This window comes from Pleurodeles waltl, chromosome 11, assembly GCF_031143425.1.
Source record: "Pleurodeles waltl isolate 20211129_DDA chromosome 11, aPleWal1.hap1.20221129, whole genome shotgun sequence".
Lineage (NCBI taxonomy): Eukaryota > Metazoa > Chordata > Amphibia > Caudata > Salamandridae > Pleurodeles > Pleurodeles waltl.
In genome coordinates this window covers 930,166,114-930,178,143 of record NC_090450.1, presented here as the reverse complement: position 1 = coordinate 930,178,143, position 12,030 = coordinate 930,166,114, and the positions used below count along the sequence as shown (strand labels likewise).

The 12,030-nt window shown below is 48.8% G+C and overlaps 1 protein-coding gene across 1 annotated transcript in view; it reads right to left on the bottom strand.

Moving 5' to 3' along the window:
- DNAH10 (dynein axonemal heavy chain 10) overlaps positions 1 to 12,030 on the bottom strand; it is a 1,282,131-nt gene that overhangs the window by 110,619 nt on the left and 1,159,482 nt on the right. The gene's annotated exons all lie outside the window — the stretch shown is intronic.

The window sequence follows — 12,030 nt, the reverse complement described above, 5'->3', positions numbered from 1 at the left end:
CAAGGAGTTAGCCACCTTCACTGTGATTGCCGCCACCAAGGAAAATCTCTTCCCAATATTGTCCAACCTCCTTCCGTCCCTGTCTGGAGGTGATGCAATATATGCCGAAGGGTTCTTAGAGCGACGCCGCGCCGCTTGAGATATTACCGAATCCAGTTTCGGTTGCAACACCAAGCAGTCCGGGGTGTAATCAGGGGCTTTGTATTTCTTTTCCAGCCTCAGCATTTGGGAAGGCACTGTTGCTGGATTTTTCATCGCCTTCAACCCCTCCTGCCATAGGAAATCCCCTATCGGGATAGCCCTCACTGATCTCTTTGAAGTCATATAAGAAACAATCCGTTTCCTGAGAGATAATGGGCAAGTCAAATCTCTTGGCCGCTCTCTCCATCAAATTATGAAAGCCCCCTCTGTCCTCAGGGGGTGAATCAACCAGCACTGCTGGCGGTGGTGACGGTGTGGGGATGAGGTAGTCATCCCATTCACTAGAAGATGCCTCCATTATCTCACCTTCTTCCCTCTAGTCATCTGTAGAGAGACAATCATACTGTGGTTGGTGAACAAATGGAACGCTTCTGTGTGGCGTTCCCGGGTGACTGGTCACAGGAGTTTGCAGAGGCGTCTGCTGGCTGTAAGGCCTGGATGGAGTTACAGGCGTCGACTGTGGAAACTTCGATAGTAATCCATCAACATATCCTGGAGATCTGATACTAAGGATCTAGGCATGGGAAAGGAAGATTCTGCCTCCACTGCTGGGTATGATGGATCCTGCTATAATGTAGTTGACGAATAGTTGTGCTGTTCCTGCCCTTCATCCTCCTCATCCAAGTCCTGGCATTTTACATGCAGCTGCGATGGACTACTGGCTGCGCCAAACATTCCGTCCTCCTGAGAATAAATGTCCTTGTCATCATATGGGAGATACTGTGGAGGGTTTGGCAACACCTTGCTCGGAGAAGTATGCCTTGGAAGAATCGGTGATGTTTTATCCCCCATGGTGATAAAAGAAAGAGGGAGGAATCTTGCTGAATCCTGCTGCACCATCAAATCTCCAGAAGATGGTATCATCGCCGATGGTTGCGCCAACAAAATATCCAATATTGTCGTCGACAGTTCAGTTTTTGTCGTTGACAGTTCCCTCGTCAACGGTTCTCTCGTCGGCGGTGCCATCGTCGCTGGTGTGCTCGCCGACGGTGCCTTCTTCAACCTCATCAACAGGTGTTTCGTCGATGGATGGACCAACGATGCTTCCGCCGTCGACGATGTCTTCGTCGACGATGCCTTTTTAAAGATTTTGGCGGTGATGATCGTCGCTGATGAAAGCAGCAACAACATAATTATCTTCGGAGACACTGCCGTCGTAAACATCGACGTCACTGTCGTCGCCGTGACCGTCGACACAGTCATCGACGGGGTCGTCGTCGACTGGCCTTTTTTGGCAGCATCTGAGGAGAGGCTTACCAGGTCCTTTGCCGGCGACAGGGACAGAGAGGCACTTCTTGTGTGTGCCTTTTTCCCCACAGGCGTAGTAGGCTCTGAGTGAACCTTTTTCAAGAGTTTTGAGTGGGTCTCTGATCCAGAGGTAGCAGTCTCTTGGCGCTTATGCTTCTCCACAGGTATATATTTTGTCTTTTTACCCACTTTCTTCAGTTGCTCTGCAGTCTTCCCTTCTCTCCAGGTCTTTTTAAGGAATGAAAAGTATGAGATGAGGTCTCACTCATCGGAAGACGGGTTTTCCATGGCTTTCTGTCTTTGTAGCCACAACAAAAGCCTACCCTCACGGTCCTTGAGGGTTTGCTGACTGAAGGTGCAACAGATCTTACAGTCTTTCATCTTGTGATCTGGATGCAGGCAGTAGATGCATTTCTTGTGGGGATCATCAGCATGCAGTCTCTTCTTCCCACAACTGCCACAATCTCTGAAAAGACCTTTCGTAGTCTGTTGAGACATATTGTCCACTGGAAAGCTGGGTTCTCTGAGAGAAAAAATCCTGTCAGAAAGTAAACTGAGCAGAGCTCAGGGAGACTCCCTTCACGCGACATGCGGTAGAAAATCAGTGGTAGCAGTAGTGAGAAGCCAAGACTTACCTAGGAGGAGTGTGAAGCACTTGCAATACCACAGTAGTCACACAGTAACTTATCACACATGATAAGAACCACACAGTGTTGCAAAAATGAAGGTACACTATTACAGGAACACCAACTAGATTACGATAGGCAAACCCCCTTCTGGAAGTAAGTACACACAAAATATACACAAGTATTAGGAAATACCATGAGATAGCAAGGGCCTTATAGAGGGGCCAAACCACATCCTAAAAAAGTAGAATGCGAGAATTGGTCCCCCACCAGAGGATATGGAGCAGTTAGCTGTAAGGAAATGCCTCCTTGGCATGGTTACCCCCTAACTTTTTGCCTTTGCTGATGCTAAGTTTTGATTGAAAGTGTGCTGGGACCCTGCTAACCAGGCCCAAACACCAGTGTTCTTTCCCTAAACTGTACCTTTGCTTCCACAATTGGCACAGCCCTGGCATCCAGGTAAGTCCCTTGTGACTGGTACCCCTGGTACCAAGGGCCCTGATGCCAGGGAAGGTCTCTAAGGGCTGCAGCATGTCTTATACCACCCTGGGGACCCCTCACTCAGCACATGCACACTGTGACACAGCTTGTGTGTGCTGGTGGGGAGAAAATGACTAAGTCGAAAAGGCACTCCCCTCAGAGTGCCATGCCAACCTCACACTGCCTGTGGCATAGGTAAGTCACGCCTCTAGCAGGCCTTACAGCCCTAAGGCAGGGTGCACTATAACACAGGTGAGGGCAGACATTGTAAGTGCAGGGTAGCCATACAGAGTATATGGTCTGGGAGTTTGTCAAACACAAACTCCACAGTTTCATAATGGCTACACTGAAATCTGGGAAGTTTGGTATCAAACTTCTCAGCACAATAAATGCACACTGATGCCAGTGTGCAATTTATTGCAACATGCACCCAGAGGGCATCTTAGAGATGCCCCCTGAATACCAACCCGACTTCTAGTGTGGGGCTGATCAGTTTCTGCCAGCCTGCCACAACCAGACGAGTTGCTGGCCACATGGGGAGAGTGCCTTTGTCACTCTGTGGCCAGGAACAAAGCCTGCACTGGGTGGAGGTGCTTAACTCCTCCCCCTGCAGGAACTGTAACACCTGGCGGTGAGCCTCAAAGGCTCACCCCCTTTGTTACAGCGCCCCAGGGCATCCCAGCTAGTGGACATGCCCGCCCCTCCGGCCACTGCCCCCACTTTTGGCAGCAAGGCTGGAGGAGATAATGAGAAAAACAAGGAGGAGTCACCTACCAGTTAGGACAGCCCCTAAGGTTTCCTGAGCTGAGGTAACCCCTGCCTTTAGAAATCCTCCATCTTAGTTTTGGAGGATTCCCCCAATAGGATTAGGGATGTGCCCCCCTCCCCACAGGGATGAGGAACAAAGAGGGTGTAGCCACCCTCCAGGACAGTAGCCATTGGCTACTGCCCTCCCAGACCTAAACACACCCCTAAATCTAGTATTTAGAGGCACCCCAGAACCCAGGAAATCAGATTCCTGCAACCTGAACTAAGAAGAAGGACTGCTGACCTGTAAACCTAGAGACGACGGAAGACGACAACTGATTTGGCCCAAGCCCTACCGGCCTGTCTCCTGACTCGAAAAACTGCAACAGCGACACATCCAACAGGGATCAGCAACCTCTGAAGCCTCAGAGGACTGCCCTGAACCTAAGGACCAAGAAACTCCCGTGAGCAGCGGCTCTGCTCAAGAAACAGCAACAATCTTGCAACTTTTCTGCAACTTTTAAAGACTTCACGGTTCCCGCCGGAAGCGTGAGACTTCCCACTCTGCACCTGACGCCCCCGGCTTGAGATCCAGAGAACAAACACCACAGGGAGGACTCCCCGGCGACTGCAACCCTGTGAGTAGCCCGAGACAACCCCCCTAGGCCCTCACAGCAATTCATCCAGAGGCTCCCCCTGACCCCGACTGCCTGTAAGAAGGGACCCGACGCCTGGACCAAGCACTGCACCCAGGACCTGAAGGAACCGAACCTCAGTGCAAGAGTGACCCCCAGGCGACCCTCTGCCTAGCACAGTTGGTGGCTGTCCCGAGAAGCCCCCCCTGTGCCTGCCTGCACCGCTAGAGTGACCCCCGGGTCCCTCCATTGAAACCTATTCAAAACCAGACGCCTGCTTTGCACACTGCACCCGGCTCCCCCTGTTCCCTTGAGGGTGTGTTTTGTATGCCTACTTGTGTCCCCCCCAGTGCTCTACAAAACACCCCTGGTCTGCCCCCTGGGGGAAGCAGGTACTTACCTGCTGGCAGACTGGAACCGGAGCACCCCTGTTTTCCATAGGCGCCTATGTGTTTTGGGCATCTCTTTGACCTCTGCACCTGACCGGCCCTAAGCTGCTGGTGTGGTAACTTTGGGGTTGCCCTGAACCCCCAACGGTGGGCTGCCAATGCCCAGGAACTGAGACTTGTAAGTGTTTTACTTACCTCACAATATAACCATTACTTACCTCCCCCAGGAACTGTTGATTTTTTCACTGTGTCCACTTTTAAAATAGCTTACTGCCATTTTAACAAAAACTGTACCCGACGCCCCCGGCTTGAGATCCAGAGAACAAACACCACAGGGAGGACTCCCCGGCGACTGCGACCCCGTGAGTAGCCCTAGACAACCCCCTAGACCCTCACAGCAATGCCTGCAGAGAGAATCCAGAGGCTCCCCTTGACCGCGACTGCCTGTAACAAGGGACCTGACGCCTGGAACCAGCACTGCACCCGCAGCCCCCAGGACCTGAAGGAACCGAACCTCAGTGCAGGAGTGACCCCCAGGTGACCCTCTGCCTAGCCCAGGTGGTGGCTTTCCCGAGAAGCCCCCCCCTGTGCCTGCCTGCACCGCTAGAGTGACCCCCGGGTACCTCCATTAAATCCTATCTAAAACCCAACGCCTGCTTTGCACACAGCACCCGGCCGCCCCTGTGCCGCTGAGGGTGTGTTTTGTGTGCCTACTTGTGTCCCCCCCCCCAAGTGCTCTACAAAACCCCCCTGGTCTGCCCCCCAAGGACGCGGGTACTTACCTGCTGGCAGACTGGAACCGGAGCACCCCTGTTCTCCATAGGCGCCTATGTGTTTTGGGCATCTCTTTGACCTTGACCTCTGCAACTGACCGGCCCTGAGCTGCTGGTGTGGTAACTTTGGGATTGCCCTGAACCCCCAACGGTGGACTGCCTATGCCCAGGAACTGAGACTTGTAAGTGTCTTACTTACCTCACAAGCTAAACTTTACTTACCTCCCCCAGGAACTGTTGATTTTTGCACTGTGTCCACTTTTAAAATAGCTAATTGCCATTTTAACAAAGACTGTATATGATATTGCTTTTATTCAAAGTTCCTAACTTACCTGTGTGGAGTACCTTGCATTTTATGTATTTATTTCAAATCTTGAACCTGTGGTTCTTAAAATAAACTAAGAAAATATATTTTTCTATATAAAAACCTATTGGCCTGGAGTAAGTCTTTGAGTGTGTGTTCCTCATGTATTGCCTGTGTGTGTACAACAAATGCTTAACACTACCCTCTGATAAGCCTACTGCTTGACCACACTACCACAAAATAGAGCATTAGAATTATCTACTTTTGCCACTATCTTACCTCTAAGGGGAACCCTTGGACTCTTTGCACACTATTTCTTACTTTGAGATAGTATATACAGAGCCAACTTCCTACATTAGCCAAGGGGGGGGGGGGGGGAGGGGAGAGAGAGTGGAACCCCAAGAGGAAAGTATCTAGAAGATGACTCGTAAATTAAATATTGCAAAAACAGGACCAGGCCCAGTGGAGCCCAACTGTGGATTCTGGATGAAGAGGACCTGCAAAAGAAGGGGACAGAGTACAGTCCACACAGGAGTGTCCAGGTGGGTCAGAAGGCAATGCCCACCTTTCTGTGGTTGAAGATACAGGTCGATGGTGGTGGATGAAGTCCAGCTGAGGAGTCCAGGAGCTGCTGAGGCGTCCATGAAGTCACCTTGTTGGTGTCCCTTAACAGCCACCGGATTGCAGATGAGTCAGTGGTCAGGAGGACCACCAACAAGCACACGCAAATGCAACTGGAGCTGCTGGTGATTTGCAATGAGGTCCTAGCGACTCAACCCTTGGAGGGGAGTCCGGGCTGACTCTCAGAAGACAGGAGAGCCATCAGAAGCAGTTGGAGTCCTCACAAGCAACCACTGGCAGCAGGCACAGTAAGTTGCAGTAAGGCCGGGCAGCACACCTGAAGAGGAGTCCCACATTGCTGGAGCAGTAGAGAGGAGACTGTCCTTAAAGAGGTAGAGTGCTGGGAGCCAGGGCTACTTGGAGCCTGGAGATCCCTCAGAGTAGGAGTCAACAGGTCTTGGTTGTTGCAACAGTCACGGTGCACAGGGGTTCTGTCTTGGAGGAAGAGGCAAGGACTAACCATCTCCCAAGATGGATAGAAAGCAGAGAGGACCCATCAGAACCACTACCTGTGATGGAGAATCTTCGCAGGTCCAGAGGACAGCAGATCCCAGAAGCCGAACGTTGTTGCCTTAGGTGCCTGCAGATGCAAGGGAGTGACTCCTTCAATCCAAGGGAGATTCCTTCTTGCTTCTTTGCTGCAGATGAAGTCTTGCTGACCACAGAGGATTCCCAGCCATGGAAATGTTGCAAGTTGCTGACGCGCGCCACGGAAACAATGTTGCAAGGAGAGGTTGTATCGGCACCAAATGTGCCCTTAAAGGAAACCGGTGGTGTGGAGAGGCTACCCCCCCCAGCCTTGTAACACCTATTTCCAAAGGAGAAGAGTTTGCACCCTTCTGCCACAGGAAATCATTTGTCCTACATTTCCCTGCTTGAGCTGGTCAAGCAGCAGGAGGGCAGAATCTTGTCTGAGGGGCTGCAGCAGCATGGGCTGCTTGCAGACCTTGAAAGACTGGTAGGAGCAATACTGGGGTGTCCTCTAAAGAGCCCCCAGAGTGCATGGGACCATGCCACCAATACAGGCAACAACACTGGTGTATGATTCTGACATGTTTGATACAAAACATGCTTAGGTTCGGAGTTACCATTATGTAGCTGGACCATAGGTAGTGACCTATGGCCAGTACATAGCTAAAATGGCTTCCCTGCAACTGAAGCTCGTAGGGGGTACCTCTTCTCCTGTAGGGGTGCCCACACACACAGGGGCCTGCACCCTGCCCTTAGGGCTGGAAGGGCCTATCAAAGGGGTGACTTACAGTGACCTGGTGTAGTGACCAGCAGTGAAACGGTGCATGCACCTTTTCACACAGGCTGCAAATGGCAGGCCTGCAGACACAGTTTGCATGGGCTCCCATGGATGGCATAATACATGCTGTAGCCCATGGGGGACCCCTGGTGTACCTATGCTCTGGGTACCTTAGTAACATATACTAGAAACATACGGGGGTACTCCAGGATGTCAATTGTGGGGTGTGAAGAGGACCAAAACAACCACATTTAGAGGAGAGAGCACAATTACTGGGGTCCTGGTTAGAAGGATCTGAGTGAAAACAGTCTAAGCACACTGAGAACAGGCAAAAAGTTGGGGTAACCATGCCAGGAAGAGGGACTTTTCTACAAGGTGGGTAAAAAGTAGGAAGGGTAATAGAAAGGAGTCACCACCTTCGGTAGGAAAGCAGCTCTGGTTCTCAGAACCACTTTATCTGCATAAAAAGTAGTAAATGGGGCTTTAACACTTAAAGGCTGTAACTCATTAGCACGTCTAGTTGAAGTGATGGCTACAAGAAATATTGATTTAAAAGTAACAAATCTTAAAAGGCAGCTATGTAATGGCTCAAATTGAGCACCCATAAGAAAGGTTACAACTAAATTAGGATCCCACTGAGGCATAACAAACGGGTAGGGGGATACATATTAGTGAGCCCCTTAAGAAACCTCAAAACTATAGGAGACTTAAACAGGGAGGTTTGATCAGGTAAGCAAATAAATCCCCTTAAGTGCTCCCCACAGTAGAGAAGAGGCATCCGTGATCACTGTGGATTAGTGGTGGTGGACAAAATGGCTTTCCTTGTGATAGATTGCTGTCCACACCCCACCATTGGAGAGCCACCTCAGTGTCTCCGGAGATCTTGACTGATTCTCTGAGATCTCCGTTGTGTTGAAACCACTGCCTGTGGAGGCACCACTGTAGTGCCCTCATGTGCCAGCATACATGAATTACCAACAGAATGCAGGAAGCGAACAGACTGAGCAGGCGTAAGACATTTAGGACTGGAACGAGTGCTCCATTCTGAAATATCAGAATCATAGACTGAATATCTTAAATCCTCTGAGGAGGAGGGTAGGCACGATTCACTGTGGTGTCCAGTACTGCCCCAGTGAACAGGGTGCATGGAGAGGGCTCCAGGTGAGATTTGGGTATATTGATGGAAAAACCTAGATTGATCAACAGTTGAGTTGTCAAACGCAAGTGTTGCAGCACCAACTCAGGAGACTTAGCTTTGAGCAACCAATTGTCTGGGTAAGGGAACACTGATATCCCCCACCATCTGAGATGTGTTGCAACCATTGCCATCGCCTTTGTGAAGAATCGAGGTGCGGAAGTAAGGTCGAATAGAAGGACGGCAAACTAGTAGTGTCTTCTTATCCTGTAAATCCATGGCAACCATCCAATCTTCTTTGTCCAGGGCAAGAGGCATATGTGCTAAGGTCAGCATTTCAAATTTTTCCTGTTTGAGGAAGAAATTAAAAATCCTCAGGTCGAGGGTAGCCCGTAAATGACCGTCTTTTTTGGGAATCAGGAAATATCTTGAATAACAATCCTTATCCCTTTCCTGCTCCGGAACCAACTCTATTGTGCCCTTTAAAAACTGATTTTGCACCTCCTGCTGAAGCAGCAGTACATGTTCTTGTGAACAAAAACTTTGCTGGGAAGGAAAATGAGGGGGAAACTCTTGGAATGGAAGGGCATATCCATTTTTCACAATGCTCAATACTCAACTGTCGGTTGTTATGGACTTCCATTCTTGTTAAAAATTAATCAACCTCCCCCCACAGGTAAAGCGTGCTCGCTTGAGATGGCGGTACCAGGGCTGCTTCCCTGAAAGATTAGCAGAGGAGGTAGAAAAAGAGGAGGAAGAAGGCTGATGGGATGCACCTCGTAGTTTAGCTCTGCCACTTACTCTATAGATTCTGTAGATGGGATTGGCTGACTGCTGAAAATACTGCCTCCCTCGAAAGGAGGAGCTGTGGTCAAACCCCCCTGAACCTACACAGTGGTCTGTAACTCGTTGAGAGGGGCTGAAAACCAAATAACTTTGATGTTGCCTTACTTTCTTTAAATCTTTCTAAGACTGAATCTGCTTTGGACTAAACAGCTGGATCCGTCAAAGGACAATTCTATAAGGGTGGACTGTACATCTGGGAAAATATTCTGAGCCCCTCAACCAAGTATGTCGCCTAGTGGCAATTGAAGTCCCCATGGCCCTGGCCACCAAATCAGCCATATCAAGGCCTTATTGTATCATCTGCTTTGCTGCAGCTTGACTGTCATTCAAGAGTTCAGTAAAATGGCCTTGAACATCCTGCAGTAACTTGAGAACCACATCCCTGGCTGAATCCATCAACTGATTTCAAGGCCATGCTACAAGAAGAAAAGATCTTATTTGAAGATTGTTCCATTGTTTTTGATTCCCTATCCACAAGAGTTGCTTAATGGAACCAGGGGCTGATCTTGAAGAACAAGAAGCCTGGACGACCAAGCTCTCCAGAGCCAGATGTTGACTTAAAACCCCCCAGATGTCCTGCAGCTGTTTTATACCTCCTGGCAATATATATCAACAACTCTGGAACGGAGCAGACACTGGCTTCTGCCACACCTCGAACACTGACTCAGTCAGGGCCGCATTGAATAGTAATAAAGGCTCTGAAGTGGATATCGAAGAATGAAGGACTTCTGTTAGTAAATTCCATTTTGACCTCTGTTGTCCGAAGAGGCAAGTCCAACATTTTAGCCCAAGATTGGAGGTATGCCCCCTGGATGTAGTAAGTCCCACTCTGGGGAAGTGTCTAAACTACTTCCCACGTCTATGCCTTTGAATTTCTGGGATGGTGTAGGAATTTTACCCTCTCCCAGTTCAGGATCCCGATTCCAGTCTAAATATTGTTGCTGTTCCAGAAGCCTCAAAACCTCCCTACGAGACCTCAACCTAAACTCCAATAGCTGCATCAGAAGAGAATATACAGGCACCAGTGAAGCCGGTGTCAGCGCTGGTATCCTAGATGAAGAATCCATTCGAGCTGGAGTTGAGTGACACAATGTTGGTTGTGACCTTTCTGATGTCGGTCCCGGAACTGCTAGCACCGATGTTTCCTACGGAGATTCCTGCCGAGAGTCAGGTGGCAAAGGAGTCACCGTCCTCTGCGCCGCCGAAGGCCAGGGGTACTGGGCTGTCGGCATAAAGGGTAGAAATGGAGCCTGCCTTTGCAGCACCGGGAAATGCCAAAGGAGAAGGACAACGAACCTGTGGGACCAGTCGGCGCTCCAGAGGTAGTCATCATCCTGTTGAAAATGCTATACATAGCATTTAAGAAGTTCGTCAGATCTGTGCCAGGAGATGGGAAAGTAGGATATTCCTGCTCCTGTTCAGGAGGTCTTGATGAGACAGTGAATCCGCCCGAGGTCGGGATCTGCCAGAGTTAAGGCATCATAAACAATCTTCATGCAGATCCGTAAAAACACCTGCCTCTGCATTCTCGACAAAGTTTGCAATCTGACTTCTTAGGTGGAGACATTGTCACCTATTGACACAACAAAACCTTGAATCCCTCAAAACAGTGTAACCAAAACAGAGAGGTAGGAAAAACCGTTATGCATCGAAGGCACGAAAAAAAGGAACTGACGTCAGCACACCGGCAAGGACTTCTTAAGGCTCCGATGACATCAGGTGGAGTCACTTGTGGAGCCGTGCTATTATGACGTCCTTATCGACGTTGAGAGCTAGACAGAAAAAATTCCCATTGAATGCTGGAATATTGGGGTATTCAAAAGATGAGGAATCCACGGGTAGATGTACCCATCAGAACTGAGTATTCTCTGAGAGTTAATATTTAATACAAGTTATATTTCAATAAAACAGTGAGTGAGCCTTAGATTATGATTTGAAGGTGCAGAATTAAAAATGTTCAATCATGCTACTAAAAAGGCATTCATAAATTTGTAATGGCCAAAGCCAGTACTACCACTAAAGGAAAATGCACACACTATATAGATAGAGCTTTGCATCTCGCACCCTTAATCCAATCTTTTTTAACTAGTCAGTCTCACTAAAATTGTTTACAAATGCAAAAACTGCATAAACTGGTAGGAAGGAAGCACACTATCTGGTATAACAGCAGACATGTCCTCCCAGATGCAATATGAATCTGCAGTAAAAGATAAGTGCCTTCACTTTACTCATAAGTATAGAAGTGTGGGCATAAAATGGACTTGGAAACAGTTTTCTTACGGTTATGCAAAAAAAAGCCAATAGTTCTGGATTTTTGTTAGGAAACCTATCTGGTAACTGGTGGCTTTGTGTATGTTGCCCCTAAGTGTCCCAGAAAAAAAACCTATACTGAATAAACATTTTGGGCTACAATATAGTGAAAGCTGGGAATAGAGACGCTTCTGAACAGACTGTAATAACAGAATTAATGCACCCTAAAGAACAAGTTACTTACGTTTGGTAACCCATTATCTGGTAGAGACAGGATCTAGTCACAGATTGCTTATTTTAGAATCCTCCCCAGGCGTGAGACTGGATCCTGAAATTGTTCCCATAGCACGTCTGCGCGTCAGAAGAGGGCATTGCGTGACACTGTATCAACGTATCAACGTCGTCCACCGTATTGACGGAGTCCATATAACGCCCTCATCAATGTGCCAACGTCAGTTTCTTGCGTGACTATGTTCCATGCGCAAAAAATGGAGGCACACATAGAAAATGCCTATTGAAAACAGTG